The 27,176-nt window shown below is 32.5% G+C and overlaps 1 long non-coding RNA gene across 1 annotated transcript; it reads right to left on the reverse strand.

The window, feature by feature from the left end:
- Positions 1–9,100: 9,100 nt before the first annotated feature.
- LOC149415404 (uncharacterized) lies at positions 9,101–14,187 on the reverse strand. Its single transcript, XR_016303784.1, has 4 exons — positions 14,082–14,187; positions 12,613–12,747; positions 9,896–10,049; positions 9,101–9,807 (listed from the first exon to the last, which is right to left on the reverse strand). It is a non-coding gene; the product is annotated as an uncharacterized LOC149415404 (long non-coding RNA).
- Between the last annotated feature and the right edge of the window lie 12,989 nt (positions 14,188–27,176).

The raw sequence follows: 27,176 nt of genomic DNA on the forward strand, positions 1-27,176 counted from the left end.
TCAGAATTACTGATGCAACTATTGACACCAGTGAACACAGTAATAAAAATACATGAATTCCAGCACTCCACATTGGAGAATTCCACATTTGTGTATGAGGTATTTCATCTGCATATTCAATGTGCCTTACCAATGAAAAGATGATCACAGCAAACCATATTACAGAAAATATCTGGAACACATTAGTCAAAATCACAATAACCGAGTCTTCTAACAGTTTAAGTCAGAGGATAAGTTATAAAGGTAAAGGTTACGAATTCCGCTTCACGGTAAATATGGAATGTTTACTTTGAATTAATACTTGAATTTAGTTATATTATTACTAAAAGTTGCTATAAATGTTGGGGAACCTTTAATAACGCCTGCTCGCGTCCTCTTTAGAGTTATATCCCAGTTTTCAAGTAGTTTGTGGGCTACGCTAGGTTTGTATAGACTGGTTTGTGATTTAATTCTAATACGATATTATGAATATAATCCAACTCTTGATATGAACATAGTCGCCGTCGGCTGCGACTATAACACCGCCGCATACTAATTGACATATCGCGTAAGTGACTTAATAAACGAAATTAAAATTAAAAGTGCGTATTTTTCCGTCTCCCCCGACATGATAAATCATGTTTTGAAAAAGCTACTTTTGTTAAAGCTAAATACATTTATTTGAAAGTGAAATAGAGTGAAGCGGAATAAGAGAAAAATTATGCTTTAAACTTCTATAAATAAGGCAATACGTAAAAAAATCCAAGTAAATTTTCTTGTCTTACAAATTGTCCATATGCAATAACGTATGCTCCAAACTGCAGATCCTGTCTACACAAAAATTCAGGTATTCGCGGTAAGGCCATTATTGGTTCGCATATTAATAAAGATCAAACCAAAATATATGCTGCTCAGAATTCTCAGCATTTATTTATTTGAAAATTATATTCTAGATTGTAAAGCTCACAGCTGACAGGCCTGGAGTTTGATTTTAGAATTAAATTGTAGATTCAATAACTTATGGGTACTTGTTTTGGGGCAAATTTTGAGTAGGTCGGTCTATGGACTTATTGACACATTAAAAAAACATTTATTAGCCTCGTCCAGATAGTCAACACAACGCACAGCATACATACCCAATAAGTAAATATATAATTAAGCTGTCCAAATAATAAAATAAAATATTAAAATCATTTGTGAATAAAACAATATATTTGGTCATAAGAAATTCGCCGTGGACTAGCAATTCTGAGGTCGGTGGTTCAAATCCTGGAGTGCGCAAGTAAATTTTATTTGAGTTAGTTGTGTTATTTCGTAATTCATTAATTAAAAATAGTATATATTATAGTTGCGGCACGTTCCAGAGTAAAATATACTCTCAGTATCGCCCTAATGTAAGACCACCATTGAGAATTGAAACGTTGCTTGAAATAGACCCGACGCCATAGGGGATAACAATTTGATGACTTGTATAGCGCCGTTTTTGTGCAAAATCACCTCAAGGGCGCTGTATAAATTTATAATACATTTCTAGAGTGATCTATGTTATTACTAACTATTTATTTTATTATTTATTTATTGGACAATTTGTATAGCGCCGCTTTTGTGAGATATCACCTCAGGGACATAAATACGATCACAAAAAGCTTAGACAGGGGTGCACTTCGATGACAAAGACGTTTTATTAAAGACATGTTTTTCCCCTTCCATTTTGTTTCAATGATACATGATTATATTCTACATTCAAAAGTTGTAAAAATTTACAAGTAAGTTGTGAAACTAACACAATATTTTGACATAAAATAAAACGAACACTTTGTACCTACTATTTAATATTTGCTGCTTATGTACCAATTTCACTTTTACCTACATAGATTTCATGCAGTTATGAAGATGTAAAAAAATATATAGTTAAATAAAATATTTTTAAAACGCAGATATTACAAACCAGTCTTATTACTAAAATCAACTTTTTGTTATTAAATTATTAATTTTTTTATTTATTTCAACTACATATATTTATTGTTATTACAAGATATTGTCATACGTCGAAGGTTGGATAAACCGTGATTCGTGATAGATTTCGATATATTTGTGACTAGCTTGAAGCCCCGGCGTTGCCCGGCCTTTGCACAGAGTTAATCGAAATCAGATTCAGACAGTGACCTTCATCTTGTTTTGAAAATCAAAATCAAAATATCATCATTATCGGAAGAAAACTAATAATAAAACTGAATAAAAATCAAATCCATGTCGCCCGCCACTGACACTCTTTTTTATACATATACTGAATTTAATTTACATTATTCGAAGCCTTACACCTCAATCTATCTCATACTGAGGGAGGAATCACATCAATTCTAATCAAATCCTTGTACTGTAGTACCGCCCAACAAAGTTTGATTTTCATCTCTTAAACACGTTCATTAAAGAAAATAAATATATATTATTAAAATAAATATGAGAATTAACAATGGTATTTACAATTACACGTGTTCCAACAGATCCGTCCAACAGATGGCGCTGTTTTTAAAAATGACATATTTTTTCTGCCACAGGTGACATCTTTATAATCTAGGTATATAAAAAACACGCGTATTCGAATGCAACGTTGTGTCTAAATTTCAGAGCAATTGGTGAAGAATTTTCGGAGATTTAAGATTTTGATTTCCACTTTTTATTTAAATAGATAATTTTTCTAACCTAAGGAATTTTCCTTTAGACATCAAACCAGCCTTCTACACGAATAATACTCTCGAAAATTTTTTAATCACTACTAAAGACAAAAAAAAAAATTTAAGCCACTCGGGTATTTATAAACTTAGATGCAATGATTGCCCAGCTTTTATACAGAAAAAAACAGCACATAATGTAAACATTAGTGTGTTATCTATTTACCAATAATTTTTCATCTTCTTATAATTCTCTAACTTCTCCATCCTCTTCTTGCAACCCATACTATTATAGCTATACATCATTTTTTTATTTTTCTTTTTTATATTATAGTAATGTCTGGATTCTATGTCCGCAAACTGTAAAATTCACCCGCCATAACACAGGGTCATCCCTAGCATGGAGGGTGAAATATCACAATACTCTCTACATGTACTCTCTAAATCATGTATTAAATAAACAAAAACAAACAAATAAATCATGTATAAATAAATAAAAATATAGAAAACTTTAGATGTTTAGATGATAAGGGTTTTTCTGAACATGGAAATTATTTAATCTCATCAGATCATAGCTTTGATAAAATCACAGGAACTAGTATTTTAAACAAAAATGGAAGAAACATTTTGAAGCAATATAAATTAGAAACTATTTAATTAGAAATATGGCTGAATACTTACTTAAGACGAAGCTGCAAGCCAAAAATGTGTATATTCTTGGTATACCTTATATTGTAGGTAATAGGCATTAAGATCGCTTGACAAACGGAGTCTAGAAACGTTCGATTTCAAGCACCAAGCTGGTTTTTATTTATTTTGTAAATAATTTTATAAGAAAACAAAAAAGTTTATCAAGGAAACTGTCACAGATAATCTTAGCTATAATACTGTATTTTTTAAAGTTGTTTCCTTTATGCTTTCATACAGTTATATTAAAAAAAAAATTTTAGTAGTTTACATTTATATTTTTTATTGAGTAATGTTTTTTATTTATTTGTATTCTACTCAAGCGAAACGATAGGAAAACCACCAATTTATCTAAAGCATATTTTTTGGTATTCATAATGTACACCAATTCTTTATAAAGATTAATCAAAATAGTGATTTGGCATTAAGCTTAAGGCGATGCCATACGTAATAATGCAAAATCATGTGTTTTTGTTTTGAAAATTTGGTCGCCTAAAAATGTTTCAGATGCTTTAATTAAATACAGCGAGTAGAATATATCTTTGCCTTTGAAATAATCGAGTATTTTTTAGATAAGTCTTTTTATAAGCCCAGAAAAAAATAATGTAAAGGCCTATGAAAACTGCTTTAAAGTTCAAAATCTTCTACTTACGAACCTATTTTCGGTTATGATTTTATTGTATAGTGTGGCAAATTAAGTTATTTATAAAATGATCGAAAAAAATTAAATATTTATGCCTGAAAATCCACAAAATAAAATAAAAGGCACTTTCTGGCCAAGTTTTTTTCTTGCATAAATCAAAACAGGCAGATGGTGTTAAGCGGGAATTTAAACCTTATCGCCATCTACGTAAGGGTTGTTATTGATAGCGGCTCAATTTAAAATACCACACGACGTAGTGCATCGCCTTAAGGGCCTTCCTTACTAGCGATCTCAATCGTTGTATGAAGAATCATGAATTGTCAGATTCAAACGACAATCTAAGTTATTAATCGTCAAAATATCGATAATGTAGCCACGCTAGGCTATCATAAATACATTTTTCTGTCGAGATATATGTTTTTACTAACAATTTATTTTCGTTAAATACTATATAATGAACATCGAAGAATTCTCCTACTCATTCGGCTCTATGAGGTGGCCGTGAATGCACGCTTTCTACGGTCCGTCGTGTCAATATTTTTTCAAAGTTCGAAATTCCGCGTAATTATTACACTTCCATGAGACGTTTCAACAATATTCCACTCTATGGGTTGCGCGTAGGGACTATAATAGTGTGTCGCCTTTTTTTATGTTTCATCTGTGCGTTTCCGTCGAAGCTGTGTAGTGTCAAATAGTATTATTAAGAATCAATTTATTGTTAACATTTTTTTGGGTTTCTAGGTAATAAACAATTTAATATTATTAAGAATATATAAGCTGTGTAGTGTCAAATAGTATTATTAAGAATCAATTTATTGTTAACATTTTTTTGGGTTTCTAGGTAATAAACAATTTAATATTATTAATATTATTAAAAATATTGTTAACATTTTTTCGGGTTTCTAGGTAATAAACAATTTCATATTATTAAGAATTAATTTATTGTTAACTTTTTTTCGGGTTTCTAATAAATATAGTAATAAACAATTTGATGTTTTTAAAATATAAAAGTATATAAAATATTCCAGCACTTACAATAAAATAAAAGAAGCACGTCGTATAAAAATGTTTCAGTCGAAAAGATCGAATGCCGAAATCACTTACTTCGAAATTATTGCAAAAAACTTAAATCACTGTTAGAAGTATCCCTTAGCATTGAGGAAGATTGTGTCAAGCCGTATTTTACGCCTGAGAACGGCTGTACGTTGTGCAATAACGTACCGGAAGACTTTGAATTAGGAAAAATAAAACAGTTTTATTTGGATATATTGAATGGTCCAAAACATGTATTTGGAGACCACTCACTATGCAAGGAACGGGCATACTTTTGCAAACGGGATACTGGCGACACTAATTACGTACCCAATATGACTTCGAGCTTGATAATGTCAAGAAACGCTTTTATAATTTTTGCATGCTACCCGAATTAATTGATCCTCGACACAATCGCTGCATGCCTATTAGAAATCCTGAGTATTTAGAAAAGTGCATAATAGCGAAAAGAAACAAAGTAAAATTGGTTTCAGCTAAAACCAAAACATGTAAAAAGGAATTGTTTCGAAGAAATCAATAACATTTTATTTCATTGAAGTATCTTCAGAAGAAATTTCATTTATATTCCCAATGTATGTAGTCCACATTTTTAGAAATAGGGAAAAGGAGGGTTGGAAAGTTCCTGGCTATTCAGATCTAGTCACTAAACAACTAAAGAAACAAACTACCTTAAAAAATTGAAAATTAATAGTATTATTACTTCAATAGAAGAGAGTTCAAATATAATTACTAATCATATAAATTACTTCTTCAGTGACATTGGTCCAAGCTTCGCTAGTAATTTTTGCAGTGCTAATAAAACTATTGAGATGTGTCTGATGAATGATTTTAAATCTGAACTTCACGTTACAGGGGACAATTTTTATTTTAAACCAACTAGCATTTCTGAAGTCACAAATGTGATAAATGATTTAAAAATGTCTTTCTCGTGCGGTATTGATTCTTTAAGTGTTATGGTGTATAAAATGCATGTATCCGAATTAGCTTGTCTCATATCTCACCTTGTAAATACAGGAGTTTTCCAATAAGAGGTGTAATTTTGATATTTAATCGTAAAATATCAATGGTTTCGTTGCTTGTGTGGCACGTAGCGCCGTCTTGTTGAAAGTAAACGTTGTCCAGATTAATACCATCCGATTCCGGCCATAAAACATCATTAATTTTTTTTCAATAGCGCAGTCCATTCACTGTTGTCCATTCTGTTGCTGCAGCCTCATTTTCAAAAAAGTAAGGTCCAATGACTCCGCCGGACCATAAACCGCACCAAACAGTCACACGTTGAGTGTAAAGAGGCTTTTTAACAATAACTCTTGGGTTTTTCGAGCCTCAGATGCGACGATTTTGCGTGTTGACGAAGCCACCGAGGTGGAAATGGGCCTCATCACTCAAAATGATTTGCATTTGATTCACTCAAGTGAATTTTAATAAGTTCAATGCGTTGTTGAAGCGTGTATCGTTCCATTTTATTAATGGCGTTGTTTCTACTTGTCAAATGTCAAAAAATGACAGCTTCAAAAGTAACATCTACCGAAATAGCGGGCTATTCAAAATAACACCTCTTATTGGAAAACACTGTATTAGCTTCGAGAGTGGGATGTTCCCTTCTCATTGTAAGAAAGCTAAAGTAATTCCCCTTTTTAAATATGGAGATCGTCTAGATGTTAATAATTACAGACCTATATTCTTACTCAATACTCTTTCAAAAGTAATAGAGAGATTAGCTATGTCGAGATTGGTATCATTCTTAGAAACATATAATATACTCTCTAGCAATCAGTTTGGTTTCAGAGAGAAAACAGGAACAAGTGATGTAGTGTTGAGGGTATTGTCCAAAGTCAAAGTCAAACATGAATACAATGTCCTGAAGGAGCTTGCAGAACTAGAAAGCATTACCATAGAAAAGTGTGGTCTTTTCATACATGAAGAGTATCCGTATATGGGTGCGACACCAGATGGAATTTCTTCTGAATACACCATGATTGAAATTAAATGTCCTTTCGCAGCACGCAGCATGCTCATATAAGAAGCAGTAAAATCCAAAAAAATTATGTTAGCAAAAATGGAGAAATTCTGGTAAATACATCTCACGATTGGTTTTACCAGGTTCAGGGCCAATTACATGTAACAAAAAAAGCTATTTGTATGTTTGTTGTATGGACTGAACTCGGATAAAAATCGAAAAAATTTTACGGGATGACGAATTTCGGCAGACTAATATGGTTGAACAGCTGAATCGCTTTTACAATTTTTGCATGCTACCCGAATTAATTGATCCTGGACATAATCGCTGCATGCCTATTATAAATCCTGAGTAATTCAAAGTGCATAATACCGAAAAGAAGTAAAGCAAAATTGGTTTCAGTTAAAACCAAAACATGTAAGAATTTTTAAGAAGATCAATAACATTTTCATTGAAGTGTCCTGAAAAGAAATTTCATTTATATTCCTTATGTATGTGGTCTACATTTTTAGAGATAGGGAAGATGGGGGGTTGGAAAGTTCCAGGCTATTCAGATCTAGTCACTAAACATATCTACGCCGTTCTCAAGCAACTTTCAATCCTGAATTATGGTCTCTCACCAGGGTGATACTGAACGTATCTTCCACTTTTGAACGAGGTACAGATTCATTATATGTAACTATATAAAATTTATTTTAATTCTATAATATGACATACTTATATAAATTAAATTAAATTTGTTTTGTCCTCGCCGGCTTTTGAACCCGTGAACTCAAATTAAACTATACAATTTAGTATTAACAGTGCCCCGCCGCACTGCGAAACCAGGCTGGAACAAAGGGAAGCCTTTTGTAACTCTTTATAATTGTATTTATCAAAAAAAAAATCCAAATAAAAAGTTATATTAAATGTTGTTACTGAGAACCTCCTCCATGAATCAAGCTATTGTAATATTGCATTACATTCTAAAATATATTTTAACATAATTTTCATAATCACAATATCTTTAATTAATAATAATTTGTTTTGCTCTGTGCGTGTCTTGTATTGAATGGAACGCACCGGCCAGCTGCCAGGTGCAGCGAGTTAGATATTCGAATTCGCGCTAGAAACATTTAGTAGCGAGGGCCGTTAACAACTAAATAAATTTAAAAATGAACCCTACATCACTACATTTTACTTGTTCCCTGCAATCCATCCCATGCTATGATATTATATATGTGTTATATTGACCTTTTTAGATGTTAAATTATTGTTATACACATATATATATATATATATATATATATATATATATATATATATATATATATATATATATATATATATATATATATATATATATATATATATATATATATATATATATATATAATTATTTTTTATTTTTATTTCAAAGTAAAATACAACAGAGAATAAACTTTTCATCATAAATCATTACATGATTAGATATGGATTGTTATCTCCCTCCCACTTATTAATTATAAATTTTGCGTTGTCTGTCTACTATTGTTATTTTTATAGTATTTATTATTATTTCTACCTCTGTCTGTGTACCTATATTTAGTGGATAACTATCTATTAGTATTTGGTTATTATTATATCCTGATGAATCTTGGCTTAAGCGAAATCGGTCGATACGTAAAATAATAAAATTTCGTGGTTATACATGCAAATTGTTTTTTTATTCATATAATATTCTTAAGAATATTTAAAAGTTAAGTCAAATTTCACTGAAATAATTATATTTCTTTATTATTACGATACAGAAAACCTTTATCCTCTTGATCTCCACGCTAGGAGTTCACATGTATTGTAGAGAACATTTTTCAGGGGTAAAATCATTTAAGATTTTAAAATATTCACAAAAAAATTAGTAAATATATTAGAGCAGTACCTACAGTAAAATTATTTAAGCACATTAAGTTTAGATATGTATTATGGGTAAATTGATTGAGTGTAGTGGAAGAAAAACAGATACTATGTTATTTAGACTTGAACAATACAAAAAAAACTTATATAGATTATTTTTAACTTATTTACTTGCGCTCTCCAGCCAAAACAATAATTATAATATTTTAGTTGTACCTGTACGTTGTACGATAATTAAAATTCGCTATTCTCATAAGTTATACCATAACACATAGGCCCGGTGTATCAGTTGATTTTAAGCTCGGCTTGGTTGGAATGTCGAGCTTAGCGAGGCTTGGAACATAATCCTTATATAGATCCTATGCCTGGATATCAGCAATATTACACGTATTATTCATTATTTTATTAGATGTATTCTTTTTTCTATGTAAAACCAAATCACTGTCTACATGAGTGGTTTATTTTTATATCTATGCTATATCTATGCTCTCTACTGTCATCGGGAGATCGAGACTTTTTCGAGACTCATAGCTCGATGAATATAATAGTTCATACTGATAAAATTAGGCAATTTACTTAAATTTCAGTGAGATGAAAGTACGTAATTACTCACGTAAACGTCATATTTGGCATTTGCTATTGCTAGCACTTCGGCGTCTAAAAAGGGAACTGTTCTGCGGCTTACCAAGGCTTGAGTAACCGAATGTCGCACATGGCAAGGATATGGACTGACTGATATACCGGGCCATAATATTATTCGTAGTACCAACACACCGAGCATAAATCGTGGGGATAACTCCTTCATTCCGTACGGTGTTTAAGGTCTGGACCACATCCAGGGTGGGTTACAATAACTCTGGATTCAAACAATGGAATAGTTCTCTCGCGCATTATATTGTCAGCACAAGTTGACACGATCGCTATGATGTAGAACGATATACCTAAAAAGAAATAAAGAACGGATTAGGTAGGTACTTTACAAAAATTAATGAACTTCATAAGGTAACTTGTTAATATAATTTAGTTTACTTATTAAGATTCCACCTCCGATAAACAAAATGGCCATGGCGGATAATTTATCAATAATCGCTGCAAGAAAAGCAAACAACAACAGCACTAAACTGGAAAGGCCAACTTCAAATACATACAATACTATCCAGGCAGATAGTAAACAGGTCCATTTCTGAAATGAGATATCACAAAAATAAGTAAATTAATTGGTTCGTTATTCATAAAAAATATTATTCGCAAAAGCTCTATTTGGGGGTACAAAAATAATAATATATAAATAGGAACTTAAAATTATGATTATTTAAATCATTTATATTGTGTTCCCACAAACAGTTCTCTAACTCGCCATGGAAGGAGATTACAAATAAATGGTTCTCTGTGATAAGTTAGGGATTTATTAATACTCCGCAATCTAAATGGAATCTGAGAAAAGTAAGTTTGTCTGGGAGCGTTCTCAGTGGCCCTGGCGACTACTGGCCACTAGCTGCCATCTTACGGAATTCCACGTAAGCTATATGCACTGCCCTCTATGAGTGCATCTGTGAAGCTCTTAATTACCAACAGTTTATTAAGAACATTTAAATCGTGATAACAAATAACACATATGCATAAGGTGTCAGACACATTACGCTACACGCATATCGCATATTTCAGCATATCGCTCGCCATGCTCTACCAATTGAATTATATATTGACAGCGATATGCTAAAATAGGCCAAGCCAAGAGAATATAGCGCGCTTTTGGGGTGGTCTGTCATAGGTTTAAACGAAAAATAAGAGTAAGGTCATCAATTAATTTAAAAAGTAATCTAAAATATTTAAATAAATATCTAAAAAATGCTTAGTATAAATTAGACATAGAACTAACTGGAAATTATACAAAAAGTACTAAGTCCATCATTTATGAAATTTTCGACGATAAAACTTACAAAAGTAAAACAGAAATCACCACAGTTAAATAAAATCCTGTAAAGGAAATCTCTTCGAAGCCGTATAGACATTTAACGACTTTTTTGCCCGAAACCTGAGCATCCCTGCTTAGTCACGAAACATAGCGATCAAATTGGGATGACCTGTGGCATAGGTGTTTATTATACAATTAATGGTTCCCTGGGCGGCTGTACCCAAATTAAAGCCAGGTAAATAATTAAACTAAAGCTAAGGTTTATCTGAGCAATTTCTAAAGCTATTTTCAAGCTTTCTAATGCCCCCGTATTATTATGTATCTTATTATAATATTTCTAATTATTTTATATATTTTTTTATTATACATCTCTTTATTATATATATTATTATTATATATCTAATTATTTTATATCTTTTTATTATATTTTATATTTTAGACTATATGTCCGGGTTAAATCTTCCCCACAGGTAAAACTAAACCCTTCCACACACTTTTCCACAAATGATAATCTAGTCAATCCACATTTTGCAAGTGCATTATATAAGCATAATAAATACAAAACAATGCAAGAACAACACGTCAAATCACCAGATATCAAATTGGAAAATAATTCGCCGACTCCAGATATTTTCAAATCAGAGGGTTCGGCTCGGTAGAACTCCTAACTGGACCGATAAATCCTACTGATCCCTCAACATAAATATTCAAAAAATCTCTCGTAATCCTACATGTATTTAAAAAGATCAATTTTTGCATTTTTATGTATAAATTCTTTGACAGATCCAATACGCTTAAATTTTGAATGAGAGAGCTAGGTATAATGCCAGTAGCCGAAATAACAAATGGTACTCGTAATATTTTTATAGTCTGAGAATGCCAAATTCTTTTAATCTCATTTCCTAAATCTGTGTATTTTATTATTTTTTCAGAAACAAATTTTTGAATATTACAGGAATTTGGAATAGCGACATCAATGATATAAGTTATTTTTTTAATTTTGTGATGTAAAACTATATCGGGTCTATTATGACTAATCGTTCGGTCTGTTATATAGTATAGTTTCATCATAATATATTTTATAAAATTCATTTTCTAAAAATGAATTTGTTTCGTATTCATAATATAGTACTATATTACGGCAGTCAATCAAGTTATGTTTAGTTACCTAACTTTGGTGAATTATTTTTAAAACTTGGTTGTGCCTAAATGTATGTATACTCGGACGGCGCTAATACCGAACATCCCGCTATAAGTTTATAACATCCGCTATAACATCCCGCTATAGTTTCCGGAAAAGCCAAAAAATTCTACATAAATCATCAATTTGATTTGTATCTTTCATTATGCTTCCTATAATTTTTAGTATTAATAAAAATAATTAATGACAAGAATAAATCCTTCTATTTCTGCGTTCAACTCTCCAATACTCAACAATTTGTTTGATGAAAATTTGTCAGCATACATTTGGATAGTTGAGATAATTGAAGTGTTTTGCATGTATTATTTTATTTGAACAGGAATCTAATAATTCCTGGTCGGGATTTATAAAAATGTTGGCATTCTCGTCGTATAAATTTAAAAATGTAATGTTTCAATCTGCCCTGCAAATTATTTTGTGCATTTCTGAGCTATTAGCTTTGCTATGGAAAAAAAGTTCTTAGCATTTCTACTTGATTGTGTTTCAAAGAAGTTATTTTGACTCTACCTCTACCTCCTAAATTTTTGGGTAAATTAATTCGTTCTATAGCTGAATTTGGATGATGGCAATTAAACTTTGTTATATTTCTCATTATTATATATCTTATAATAATTATTATGAAAATCTTACCTTTGCAATTCCAAATACGAGTAACAATCCTTGTGGTATGAGTACAAATCCTGAATATGCGTCCAAAGTGCAAATACTCTTATCACCACCAAAAAGGCATTCTAGATTATATTTAAGACTACACAGTCCAGCTGTCTGGAAAAATAAAATTATCATTTTAAAATGGTTTTCATGGCCAAATTACACGCGCTAAAATAAAACGGTGAAAATAGGATGATATGGCAAAAATTACACTAAAAAAAATTACGATAAAATTGAACATAACTATAAAAAACCTTCCGTTTCAGGTGCCAACAAATGTATTGCTTCTGACGCAGCCCAACATTAAGTGCTGATAGTTAACCTGATGTATGGCAGTGAGGCATGGAACTGGCAATGGAAGGATGAAAGTAGACTGAATGCTGTGGAAATCAGATCTCTGAGACGTATGTGGGATAAAACCATACATGACCGTTTTGGAAATGTAGTGGTCCGGAGGGTATGCTGATGTACGTTTTGTATTTGTATGTTTTGGATATGTGAAGCGAATAAACGGAGAAAGGAGAATTTATGACGTGAAAGTGAATGTTAAAAGAAGAGCGATAAAGACATGGCACGATTAAGTGAATCAAATAAAATCCGGTTCATGTCAAGCATAAGCATTGAGCATTAACTATGATTCGATGTATGGATGTGAATGAAGCAATGAGTATGTGCCAAGACAGAATTTTTATGGCGGTTCGTCCTATCTTTCTAATCCTGGGAGGAAACAGCGTGATGGTTAGTTAGTTAAATAAATGATTAATCACTTTCTGATTATAATACAACAACCAAAAAACTCAGTTGGATAGGGTTTTAACTTCACATTACCTTGTTCTGAGATATGAGGTGTTAAAAATTGCAAGGACGATTTTTCATTCTATCTAGTTACAAATTTCTGATTTTGAGGTTGTATCTTTTGTAATATTTAGATAGGACGTATACTTGCAGTTAGAACCTGCATTTAGAAGTTAGAACCATATGCAACTAGCTGGGGCATAAAAAAGTTCTAACTTCATTTCCCTAATGCCATTTAAAATAGGGCCACGTCCTATTTAAATATGTATATGTTAAACTGAAATAGTTTACCTGATTGAACCTTAAAATCGGAAATTGTTAAATAAATTATGAGAATTCATCTTCGCAAAATTTGACACCACAGAACATGGTAAGGCGAAGTTAGAATCCTATCTAACCAAAGTGACGACCAACACTGCCCCTCGTAACAACAATCAACTGTCAAATACAAAAAATATCGCGATTACATAAGGTTCAAAGTGATATTAGAATCTTCGTAAATACAGCACAGATGGCTCTGAAAATTATTTTGGTCATAGAAATGACCAAACGAAATGCTTTTGCACACAAAAGATATTTAAAAAAAATGTCAGTTAGAACCGTGTCCAACTGAGGTGACGAAGTAACGATGGAGAATAACGAATATCACCTACCAGGTTTATTAAAGCGATGTAATAAGCTCCTGTCTCCACGGAGCAGTAACCGAGGCAGGACTTCAAATTGGGTATTTTCAACATCTTCTACGTGTTGTGTTTTTTTTCAGTCTTTTTGGAGGAGATATGAAACAAATGACAATACTACAAAACAGACAAAATATACAATACTAGAAATTAGAAAAAAAATTCGAAAATTATTTTTCGTATAAACATTAACATGTAATGCACAATCATTTATAAAACAAACAAATATGTATTAATTTATTTATAGTATTCCCCACAATGGCCTCAAATTTCTCATGATTATATGATAAACAAACAAATTTATCATGATTACATGATAAACAAATAAATTTGTCATGATTACATGATAAACAAAGAAATTTGTCATGATTACACGATAAACAAAGAAATTTGTCATGATTACACGATAAACAAAGAAATTTGTCATGATTACATGATAAACAAACAAATTTATTATGATTATATGATAAACGATTTTAATACAGTTAAACTCTCATTACTTTCATTCGTACTTTCAAAAAGGGTTTGTATTATACGTTTAAATGACGAAATTACACAGGCTTGAATTTCACATACCGATTACGCTGCCAGAATTGCACACCTAAAAAACCACAACTTCACCTAACTTAACTTTAGTTTTTTTCATTATTAAATTTATTCAGCACACGCAACTTTTCAAGATGTTTTGACGGCTGAAATTTTAGTAGATATATGTGTAGGTTTAATTCTCTCCGTGTGTTATTTCGTCCATCTGTAATTATGGCGGTAATTTCGTCTTTACATATACAGCAAAATGAACTGAATTGTCTAAAAACGATTGAATTTCAAATTACCAATTTGTAATATTTGTGAAAAAATACCTATTTTTCGGGCTTTTTCGAGCCTTCAGATCAAACAATAATGTCATTCTCTCAGCTGCTATTGGAACAAATCAACTGAAGCTTTAGATTTGTTATAATAATAATTGACTGAATACGATCAATAAAAATCATAGATTTGAAAAAATAATCAAAAATTTATAAAATTTACTAGAAAGTGCGAGGCTTTTGTTAGCAAATAACGAGTCCTTTTCTGACGCTCCATGGGACTAAATTAACTGGATCTATGTATTTGTAGTAATTATGAAAGACTGAACCCGATTCTGGATCGAAAAAGTGATGGGAAATGGACAAGACTTTGTCTAATAGCGTTAAAACTTGAATGCTTTCGTTTAAAGCTAATTAATAAGTACATCAGGGGCGATTTTTTTTCTCACCCTCAACCGTGAAGCCATTTGAATTTTTCGATGTTCTGAAAACGAATCAATTGACAAAATTTAAGAAATGTAAAAGTGGTAAAAATTATATAAAATTGACTAGTAAGATGCCGGGCTTTTGTTTTTGTAAAAGCTGTTTTCACTGGCTCAGTAATCAACTAAATCGTTACTAAATTAGATGAATATTTGAAATCTTCGGCTTCACTAAATTACATTTGGGATTGGACTGAACACGATACACCGAAAAAATATCAATTTGTAACAATTATGAAATAAGTCGATTTACCAGGCTTCTACAAACCTTGGGTTCAGACATTGATTTTCTAGTCTCAACCTTTATGGCACACGACAAGATCTTTGGATTTGTATTAATAAGGATGGACTTCAACAAAAAATCTAAGATTTATAGAAATAATGGAAAATGCGTAAAATTTACTTGTACGATGCGATGATTTTGTTGAGAACATTGAGGGGGCATTTTCGCAGGCTAACCAAATCAAATGAGTTTTTGATAATACTGGTGGATTGAACACGAAATCATCATTTATATAATGAAAAGTATTTAAAATTTACAATATTTTACTTGTCACTTGATTACAAGCCTTTCTCAGTACATTTTCCGGGCCGTTTTATGAGGCTCTATGGAACCATTGTATTGAATCTTTGGATTTGTGATAATAATTGTGCACTGAACACGATTCAATTAGCAAATTATTGAAGGTTGTTCTTCGCCCAATAAATAAAACGGTTTATGTTTTTGTCTCTTGTAGCTGTTTGCCCTCTGTACGTTACAATAATGTTTGTAGCGATGACGAAACAGGTAATTTGGTCGGTTTTCTGGGGCTGTATTTGACCAAATGAACTTAATCTTTATATTTCACTTTTGATATTTGATTCAATGAAAAAACCTTCGATTTGAAAACCTTCAAAAGGCTGACCAAATCAACTGAATCTTTGATACAATGATGACGACTGAGGACTGAAAAACGAAAGATTCAATAAAAGATTTTCGATTTTAACAATAATGAAAATGTATAAAATTAACAAAGACGCAAGGTTATTGTTACAGTATTAGAAGGCGCTTAAGGTTTTCTCAGACTTTATAGTACCAATTCAACCGGATTTTTGAATCTGTGATAATAATTATTATTATAGGCTACACAAAAAAACAATTTTACATTTCTTTGAGCCTGGGCTCGCACATTAATGCCATTCTCTCAGCCTCTATGGGACTAAATAAACTGAATCCTTGGATTTATGATAATCATTATGAACTCCACACGATTCAATGAAAAAAATCAATTTATTACAATTACTTATTTATCCTCAGCACGGGAGATCCCATTGAGGATATCATTATATCTATTTGTTACAAAAAAAAGATAATAAAACACTTATTTTTATTTTACCAACGCCCTTTTGGGCTTTTACATGGAATAGCGCCCTGAGGTGATAACTCACAAAAGCGGCGCTATAAAAATTGACCAATATTATTATTATTATTATTGTACATTTGGCTAACTTATGTAAGTATAATTTATCATATTATAATATATCATAACAGTACACAGGTATAATAAAACTAAAAAAGATTTGCAAAATACTAATACTAAGACGAATACAGTGGAACCTCTCATAACGAGCTTAATTCGTTCCAGCATCTTACTTGTTATGTGAAACACTCGTTGAGCGAAACTATTTTTAAATACTATAATGCTTTCCATACCAAAAAAATTCTATTATTTTTAACGTTTATTCAAATAAAGTTACATACGTATAAATTGTTAAGGAGCGTAACAACCTGGAATGCGATTTCGATTTGCAAAACAAAAAATTATTATCCATTTCTCTTATTGCGCCTGAAGATTGTTTCTATGCTACTTCCTCCTCGTCCACTAACAAACCTCATCCAGTGGCGGCTCGTGACTTTTGAGTGTGATAGAGTGCTTAAGTTTAAATAATTTAACATTATTGATGTTGTCCAATACTATTTTGTTATTTTTTTTCGAAAATTCATTTTTTTTGTATATAGATTTTCAGTAAATTTCAGTTTGGCCGTACGCCGCACAGATTTTCTGAAAATCTTTGTACAAAAAATTTAATTTTAGAATATAATCGGTATAATCATCAATATTTGCCATTTTTTGTAATATTAGCATTCTAGTACACCCAAAAGTCACGAGCCGCCACTGATCCTCCATAACTAATTTCTGTAAAACACAATTCGACTCCCTAAGCTCTTCGGTGGTCAGCTCTTGACTATGTTCTTCCACAAGCTCATCAATACCGTTGTTATCCACCTCCAGTCCCATTGTATTGGCCAAAGACACAATCTCATTGACTGTAGACTCCATTAGTACTGTTATAAGCCTCTCAAAATCACGCTTTTTGGCCAAAGCTTCAACTTGGCAATCATCTTGAGGCAAGTAACGATGTGAAAGTGATCTTTCTAAAACTTTCTGAGAGTGAGACTCACCTCACCGACTCAGTCACCTCAAAATAATGCTTGAAGAGCGTTTTAGTTAAGAGTTTTTAGAGTTAGTAATAACCTGCTGGTGCATAGGTTGGAGTAACGGAGTGGTGTTGCATCTATCATAGCATCTATCTTCTCGATTTCATCTTTGTTTGAGGTGCTGGTTATGAGAGTTTCCACTGTAGTTGGTTTAAATAATAAGACGTGAAATATTAAATACAACAAAGCACACGAATATGATTGAAATCCATTACCTTAGTTGTAGGTTTTAAGATTGCTATTCTCATAAGTAACACTAAATATTATTCGTAGTACCAACACACTGTGTGTGGCCAATTTGTGAAATCGTGGAGATGACTCCAACATTTCGTTAGGGGTTTAAGACCTGGACCCCATTTGTGGTATTGTATATAACTCTGGGGTCAGACAGTGAATAATTATTCTTGCGTATAATATTTTTTCGACAAGTTGAGACGATTACCACGAAGAAGAATGATATTGCTGGAAAAAAAACAGTTTGGGTACTTCACAAAAATTAGAAATTATTTAAATTTATTTGGTAACTTGTGTATGTGATTTAGTTTACTTATTTGGATTCCACCTCCGTATAACATGGCGGCTGAGGCTAACAGCCCATCGAAATTTGCAAAAATAACAGCAAGACTCAATATCACTAAACTGGTAAGTCCAAATTCAACTATATAGGCCAATATCAACCAGACAAACAGGAGACCGGTCTTTTCCTGAAATGAGACATAACAAAATGTATTATTTAATTTCAAGAAACAATTTCAGTGACAATAATTTACTACCTTTGATTTCTATCCATGTACATGAAATCCGTTTACGGCAAAAAGTCAACAATGGCATTAATTGTTAATACAACTTTATGTATTAGTTTATTAGAAGCAGATTGGTGTATGTAATACTCGATTATAACTTGAAATTCATTATTTAATATAATAGTTTTTCGTAAACGTTTCTCCAAATTGACAAAACTACTCTCGCTTTTTTCGAATTCCATTTAGAACAAAGCCTGGTGCATACGAATTGATGACAACATAATTGAAAATACCCTTTCTAATTACCTTAAATTACAATCAAAATTACGGGTCCGTTTGGACCCAGTGTAGTATTGGCGTATAGTGAAATTAAATCTAGTATTTATTAAGTGTTACAGCATTCCGAAGTGGCCTCAAGTTGATAAATGACAAAAAGTACCTACTATATATAAAACCCTTATTGTTATTACGAAGATCTTACCATTATAATTCCAAATATGAGTAACAATCCTTGCAGTATGGGATATAAATTTAGTGAAAATCTAATTGAATATTCAACCAAATCGCATCTATTACCACAGTCAGAAAGGCATTTTATATTATAAAGAAGAATCCCAAGTCCAGCTATCTGGAAAAAAACGGTCATCTTAAAATGAGTTACGTGGCGAAATTAACGAAATATTTAACAAATAATACGGCAAAAATTAAATGTTTAGACAATTACTCTCGTGAATTTTTTAATGGGTAAGTTGGATGTTGGATAACAATACAAGTTAGTTTCAACCGCGGTATTTATATTTCTATTTTGTTATTTCTACAGATGGCTTGACATCATTGAAACAAATATCGATTCATAACGTATATATTATATGTAGAGACGAAGGAACGCCACACAGCTTTGTCTCTGCACACACTTACGCTTCATTCACATTCATACGTGGATACGACCGATGTACCTACCTTTGACCTTTCACATACTCTGATTTATCTCATGTATTCATGGGGTTTCATCGGCATTTTCTTAAATTCATTTGCTTATTATATAACTATATATTCTTCTGACACTAATTTCCTTGTAGTTAAAACATACAAAAATTACCAAAAATCATTGTTATTTAGTCGTCAACACAATCTATTCACTGTTGATGAAGGACTCTCCATGCAGCTTGCGCCCTTCTCGAAGTCTTCTTTTTATTACAAATTATTTCTGGCTAACTTATCTGGATGATCCAGTTTAGAAGCACACAATATAAAGTAAGTAGTCGATAATATAAAGTTGTCAAAAGAAGTAAGGCTAGCTGCCCAAAATGTGCTGATACCATCCCTGATTTATGACATTAATGACTTGAAAGTTAATGAAAAAAATGTTTATCTCAAGGAAATTCACGTCATGATGAAGTGAATCAAAATACTTAAACCGGGTGATGTCAAGAGTAAGTTGAGCATTATCTAAGACACAATGTATCAATGTGAATGAAGCAAGGAGTCTGTGCTAAGACAGAGTTTGTATCGGAACGTACTCCTATTCCTACTCAATTCTCGCTATCTACCCCTGTGTGGAAACGTCGGGATGGTCAAGGTAGGTTACGTTAGGTTAGGTCACTAACTGATTAATGACTTTATTGATTATAATAAAACTAATAAGTGGTAAATAAAGAATATTACCAGTTCTATTAAAGCGATGAAACAAGCTCCTGTCTGCACGGAGCAGCAACCGCAGCAAGACCTCAAATCAGGTATTTTCAACATCTTCTATGTGCTATGTTTTTTCAGCCATTATGATGGATATATGAAACAAATGAAAATACTAAAAAATAGAGAAAATCTTGTTGTCATCTATATTTAATTTAATGGTGAGCCATAATTTAATAATGTAGGCAGCCTAGCTACCCTTCTAACCACAGGATATTTTTTTACTTTGCTTCCTGTGAATCGATGGAGCATGCCCGGGGTTGGTTGTTCAGATTACATTATGTTTGAATGCCGGTGTTCCGTCACGCCGATTGCTTTTGACAGGCCGTGTGCTAACCAATAGTATGGTCAGAATTTGAACTGTGCAGTTTAAATTCACACACGTCAGCTATAACCACGGAATGCCGTGAGCCGCACAATCGCACAAAAACGTTCGTCCTGTCAAAACCAATGTGTTTACTATCGCCGGTTATTTATCGGAATAATCCCTTAAACGTATGTTATCGCAATCCAATTCAAAATAACGAGTGCTACCGTACAACGATCACCGTTTCAGTGCTGACAGATGATTCTCGAGATGCAGATTTCGTTCGCCACCACCGGTAAGCTGACGGTGAATTAACCTTACAAATTGTGTTTTCGCATTCGCCTGTCATAAGCCATAGGCTTCATCCATGCTTTATCTGTGTGGAATCCCAATCCCAACCTGGCTATCCCAACCCTTGTTCGTTCCTCGAACAACCGGACTTTTTTGAGCCATAATGCCATTCTCTCAGCCTATCAATGATTGAAAACGATTCAATTAAAAAAATCATCGATTTACAACAATAATAAACAATGTGTAAACTTCACTGGTACGATCCCAGGCTTTTCTAAACATATTTGCATTTACACAGACCGCATTCACTATATTTCCCGAATGTGCGTTTTGCTTGGAAAGGGGCCTATAAGGTACCAAATGAAGTGAATCTTTGAATTTGTGATGAAGATTAACTGAACACGATTTAATGAAAGAAAACATTTGTTTGTAAAAATAATGAAGTTTTATTACGATAAAACTACCAAATGATTAAGAATAATGAATATTAGGTATTGTATATGCAATATAATAAGTTCCACAGAGCACTAACCGCAGCAAAACCTCAAAACGGTAATTATCGTCTTCTACATAGAAGACTATATATTTTTAGTCTATTTTTTTAGCCTATATGATTGATATTATTTATGAAACAAATGACAATACAATAGACGATATGTTGTGATTTATTTTTGAATCCTATTTGATTATCAGTTTTCAGTTTTCAATGCATTTATTGAAATGTTTTATTAACTTTCATGTTCCTACTATTGTATCAAGGTTCCCTAGTATGTATTATGTTAACAATCATAATACGGTTTCAGGCTAAGATTCTGTTTTAAATAGATTACACACCACTAGTAACTCGTGTACAATGTTAGCTGAAGGTTTTAATATGCCCCTATCGAAATATAAATACTAAACATTTTAGCAGTGCTTATTTTAACGAGATCACAGCATAATAGGTTTTTTTTTTCTGTTTCTATTTTATTTCCTATACAAGGGTCATCTAGAAAGTAAGGTTACAACATTTACGTAGGATCGAAAGATGCTTGTATTTGATTGAAATTCACAGGATACTTCACAAATATATTTTATTAATATAAAGATCGAGATATTTATGCAGTCGGGGCACGGGCTTTTGTATGCCAGTGCAATAACCTTCGCTGCCAGCTCTTTCAGCCACTTCTTCACAGCTTCCAAGACCTGCTGATTGTTGGAAAAACTTTGCCCATCCAAAAACTCGTTTAATTTAGTGAAAAAGTAATAGTCCGAAGGAGCAAAGTCGGGTGAATAATGGGGGTGGGTGACAATATTCCTTACAAACGATGTCAGCAGCTGTTGTGAAACTCGCGCGGTGTGGGGCCTGGGTTTGTCATGTAGGAGGCTGATCTGCATCCCCCTTCTGCGCTACTGAATGGTTCTTGTGAGTTTGCAGGGTATTGCAGCAAGCCTTTGCTTTAACGGTAGTCCACCAAATCCACCAAAAGAACACCCTTACGGTCTCAAAAAAACAGTTGTCATGACTTTTCCGGTAGAATTGGTAGTCTTGAACTTTTTGGTGGCTGAGGAAGATGAATGACGCTACTGAAGAGATTGTCTGTTGGATTCGGGGTGTAATGACACATCCATGTCTCATTCCTTGCCATGACAAAGTCCAGCAAAGCTTCTCCCTCCTGTGCAAAGCGACTCAAAAATTCACGCGGATCTCGCATGGACGGGAGGTCGCGGGAGCACGTGACGACCTCTCCATCGGAAGAATTTACATACCTACCAGATGTACCAATTCGAAACAAAAAAATCCCCCGGCCTCGGGAGCCTTTGTAACCTTACTTTCTGGATGGCCCTTTCTACTTTGTACTATTGCATTAATTTTCCTTGTTAACTTATGTAATCTTTTCCTTCCTTTCTATATTGCACTATAACTTTCATTGTGTAAATGGCGCTTGTGCCGGTAATTCCAAATACATAAATAAATAAAAAAACCAAACTTTTTTTTTTTTTTTTGTATTGTAATTTCAAATATGAAATTTATTTGGCGCACACTTAAAAGACTTAAAAATTTAAAACTATGAAAAACAAATGTTCTATATTGATGTGCCTAATTCCATTAAGTGTAATAAAATTCTATCCGTGTGTAATTTTGTCCAGGTAAAATTTCTTCGGTATGTAATTCTGGCAGTGTGTTGGTAATTGGCACGTGAAATTACCGTCTTGTCCCTAGTTCTAGGTACATTTTATAAGTTTGCTTCGATATTCACTGTTTACGAAAACTAAATACCATAAATAAATCATTCTCACATACACAGAATTACTAGCAAATGCACAATTATTAATTTAAAAAAAACTTATATTGTATACAATGTCAAACCACCTACCTCTGAACACCTTTACACCAAGTGGGATAGACCGGGAAAAGCTATGTGATTTAATATCGACGCTGTTTTTAATATACACGACGACACATAATTTCTCAGCATATCCACATTAAACAGAACCCACAATCGGTAACACTTTGTTCCAACTTCACAGATAAACAAGTATATGTTTATACAATATTGATTTTGACGATGGATTCCGTGAACATTGTCTCATGAACAACATTCAACAACATCGAAACACGATTTTTCCGCACTGAAATAGAATTTAAAGGATTCTGGAAATGTTTAGTTTAACGCAGCAACATAACCTCGTTTTAAACAAATAGTTTCCATGAAGGAAGCGAAATAAGCAATGAAAACTTGATTTTCCTCTACTAAGCTGACTGCTGAGCCATTCGTCGCTATTGCAAATCCAGTTTTATCCGGGATATATTTGAAGGGGCGCTAAACCAACATTTGATGCCGGTGCTAGTGATATTAATTTTCGAAAATACTTATGCATGATTTTCAAATAAAAGTAAAACGAGTAATAGTAAAATGAGTAAAAAATAAATAGTAAATAAACTAACCTTTAGGTATGGACGTGGAGCCTCACAGGCTCCGCTACAGTTTCTTAGTTTCATATATGAGTCGTGTAATTTCTATACCCGCTATATCAACTTTCATTGATTTGGAGAAAACCGCAAAAAACTGTCACATCTCTAGCGTACATAAGTAATTGCATTACAATTTTTCATATAATGAATTGTAGTAATAAAATTTCGAAAAGCATTTATTTTTCTATATATGTCTAGCAATAATTAAGTAATTTCGATAAATAAAATGGATAAGGAGGATTTTGATAGTCACTTCGGGATATAGAGGCTTTTGAAAGTCAACTGAGCCGACATGGCGGGTTTAGAAACACACGCGTAGATCATTTAGACACACGAGCGCGGCGTCAGAGTGGCGGCCATATTGTATTTTGGCAAAATAACCGCTTGTGATTGGTTGAATCCGATATAGCGCGTTTTGATAGTAACTTTCTGTATGATATAGCGAATTTGGTTTCTCACTCGCAGTTTTAACATGGTTTTTGGTCATGATAAGGAGGGTTTTGTAACTCAATTTTAGGCTCCTCTTGTTGCTCGCAAAAATGTGAACAAGATGTCATACTCAGATCATTTTGTCAAAAAATCGGATATAGCGGGTATAGAAATTATAGGATTCATATTTCCCCCCGCTCCCTTCGACTGAGCGGGTCAGTAGCGAAACGACACGTGAGTAATATTGTCATTTCTGGAGTCCGTCAGACTGCACATCCATAGCCAGATTTATTTTGTTAACAGAAGTGGATATTATGTTTTTATGTCTCTCATATATTAGAATTAAGGATTAAAAGTTTTTCTTGTAAGAATGACATATTTGTTGATTTGTTGACTTTTTGTATTACTAGAAACCTAAAACTTGATGTAGATATAGTTTGGAAGCTATTCGAAATTGTTTTCCCTCAAAAAGTTGCATGTGAATATAGGAGCCTGTAAGACTCCACGTCCAGAGTAGTGTTATTAAAAAAGGACTTGCATATGTAAAGGTTAAAAATCTCTTCAATAATTGGTAAACGAGACTGTATGCCCCTTGCTGATAAAGTGTAAGTAAATTCTTAATAAAATCGGAACAGGTGTTCAAACACCTGCGTTTGTCAAAATATCATAACGAAATACGAAAATCGTGACAAAAATTGGTATTTTACATCAGAATACCTATCAATTCCTCCGTTAATGGCCTACAATCCCGTTTTGAACAGAAATGCGAATAGATTCTTAATAAATTAGCAATATTTTTATCAGGAAGTTTCTTCTGTGTAGTACAGCGATAACTTGTTGATTACGCAAGTGGCTCGCAACCCACAGGTTGGGAACGTACTCAGTTGACAGAAGTGCATACATAAGTAATAATTACTTTACTAGAGGTAGTTATTATTATAAGTAATCACATAAAATAAGGAAGTAGCAGTGGGCATACTCTAAACAACGGCTTCCACTTAACCTGTCCTTCGAATACCTACTAATGTTTTAACTTAAATCTATCTTAAAGTTTATTTTTCAATTTTTTTAGATTTCTCAAGCTCGAAGTATTTTTAGTTAAATTTCAATTTGGTTTTCGGTAATGATTGAATGTATGCAAATCTTGGAAATGGAAAGTAACTCACTTTCCGACATCGGTAATGATTGAATGAATGCAAATCTTGGAAATGGAAAGTAACTCACTTTCCGACATCGGTAATGATTGAATGAATGCAAATCTTGGAAATGGAAAGTAACTCACTTTCCGACATCGGTAATGATTGAATGAATGCAAATCTTGGAAATGGAAAGTAACTCACTTTCCGACATCAGTAATGATTGAATGAATGCAAATCTTGGAAATGGAAAGTAACTCACTTTCCGACATCCGATCAAGCTGAAACTCAGCAGATATTATTTCAGGAAAACGGCGCTGTAGAAATGATACAAACATTATCTGATAGTATTATTGTCCCAGCGTCTGGACGGTGTAGGCCCTCTGATTGGTCAAATTTAAATTGTCTGTTTCGGGTAACTTGAATATTAAGACACAATTCCATACTAAAATAGGATCGCCTCCTAATAATACGAGATTTCTTCATAAGCATCGTTTCTGATCATATAATTTTTGGATAATATCGAAGAAAATATGTTTTAGAAAGTTCATAATCCATTGGATAAATTACATTACAATGAAAATTCTCCACAGTTACGTGATTATGTTTGACGTTTATAAAAATTCACGCGTTTCTTCAAGATGGCCGACAGAGCGCACCTCTGGCGGTTTAAAAACGAACCAAATGCCTGGCGCGAATATTTAAATATGCAGCTAACAATACTTGACTACTTACCATTAACAAGCGTTTTATAAGAAGATTTCTTCTGGAAGCTTATCACTTTGTAATGGCATTTATCATTATTTTTTATATTTTTTTTTCTTATTAATTATATCTGATTTTATATTGGCATGTTTTCTAATTTCTAAAATTGCAAAATTATTTATTTGCGATGCTTTATATCCTGAGTGAAGTATTTTAAGACCTGAATTTTTATCGAAAGTGTGATCATTATTTAAAAGATTATTTGCAAACTCAGATTCACTATTTCCATTTATAGCCCTGCGATATTCTTTAGTTCTGACTTCAAAGTTTCTATTGGTTCTACCTTTGTAAAAGAAATTACAATCATCTCAATTGAGTTTTTAAACTCCTGTTTTTTTTGTTTGAATTTTGCTATCATTATTATTAAGAATATATTTCTTCATTGTTATTCGTGTAAAACGCCAGTTGAATGGTACCAGGATTGTTTATATATATATAATTTTAGAAGTATCGTTATCCACAAACAGAATTCTACGCCATTGTTTATTTCTATCTTTAGAAAGACCGTTTGAAGAGAATGTGTTTAATTTTTTTATTTAGTATTTCAACTATCAATTTATTAGAATAACCGTTATTAAATGCTATTTGTCTTATGAATATATTGTTTTATGGTTATATGCTATTTGTTTTTTTCAGGTCTTAAAATACTTCACTATAAATAATTTTCAAATTTTAGAAATGAGGAAACATATTAATATAAAAGCAGATATAATTAACAAGAATTTTTTTATAAACTCTCTTTTAAATATTTTCCCACTCAACTGGTCTTTCCCGTCTAACGATATTGTAATTCCTAATTATTATAAACCCAGCCTACTCTTACTCCTCCCCCCTCCTTCCACTTCTTCTTTCCCAATTGCAATCTATATTTAATTTTTGACTTCGGTGTATACACAATAAAATGTAAACATTATATTTATTTATTTATTGGACAATTTGCATAGCGCCGCTTTTGTGAGATATCACCTCAGGGGCGCTATAT

This window comes from Hesperophylax consimilis, chromosome 18, assembly GCF_061612785.1.
Source record: "Hesperophylax consimilis isolate HC1 chromosome 18, BYU_Hcon_1.0, whole genome shotgun sequence".
NCBI lineage: Eukaryota > Metazoa > Arthropoda > Insecta > Trichoptera > Limnephilidae > Hesperophylax > Hesperophylax consimilis.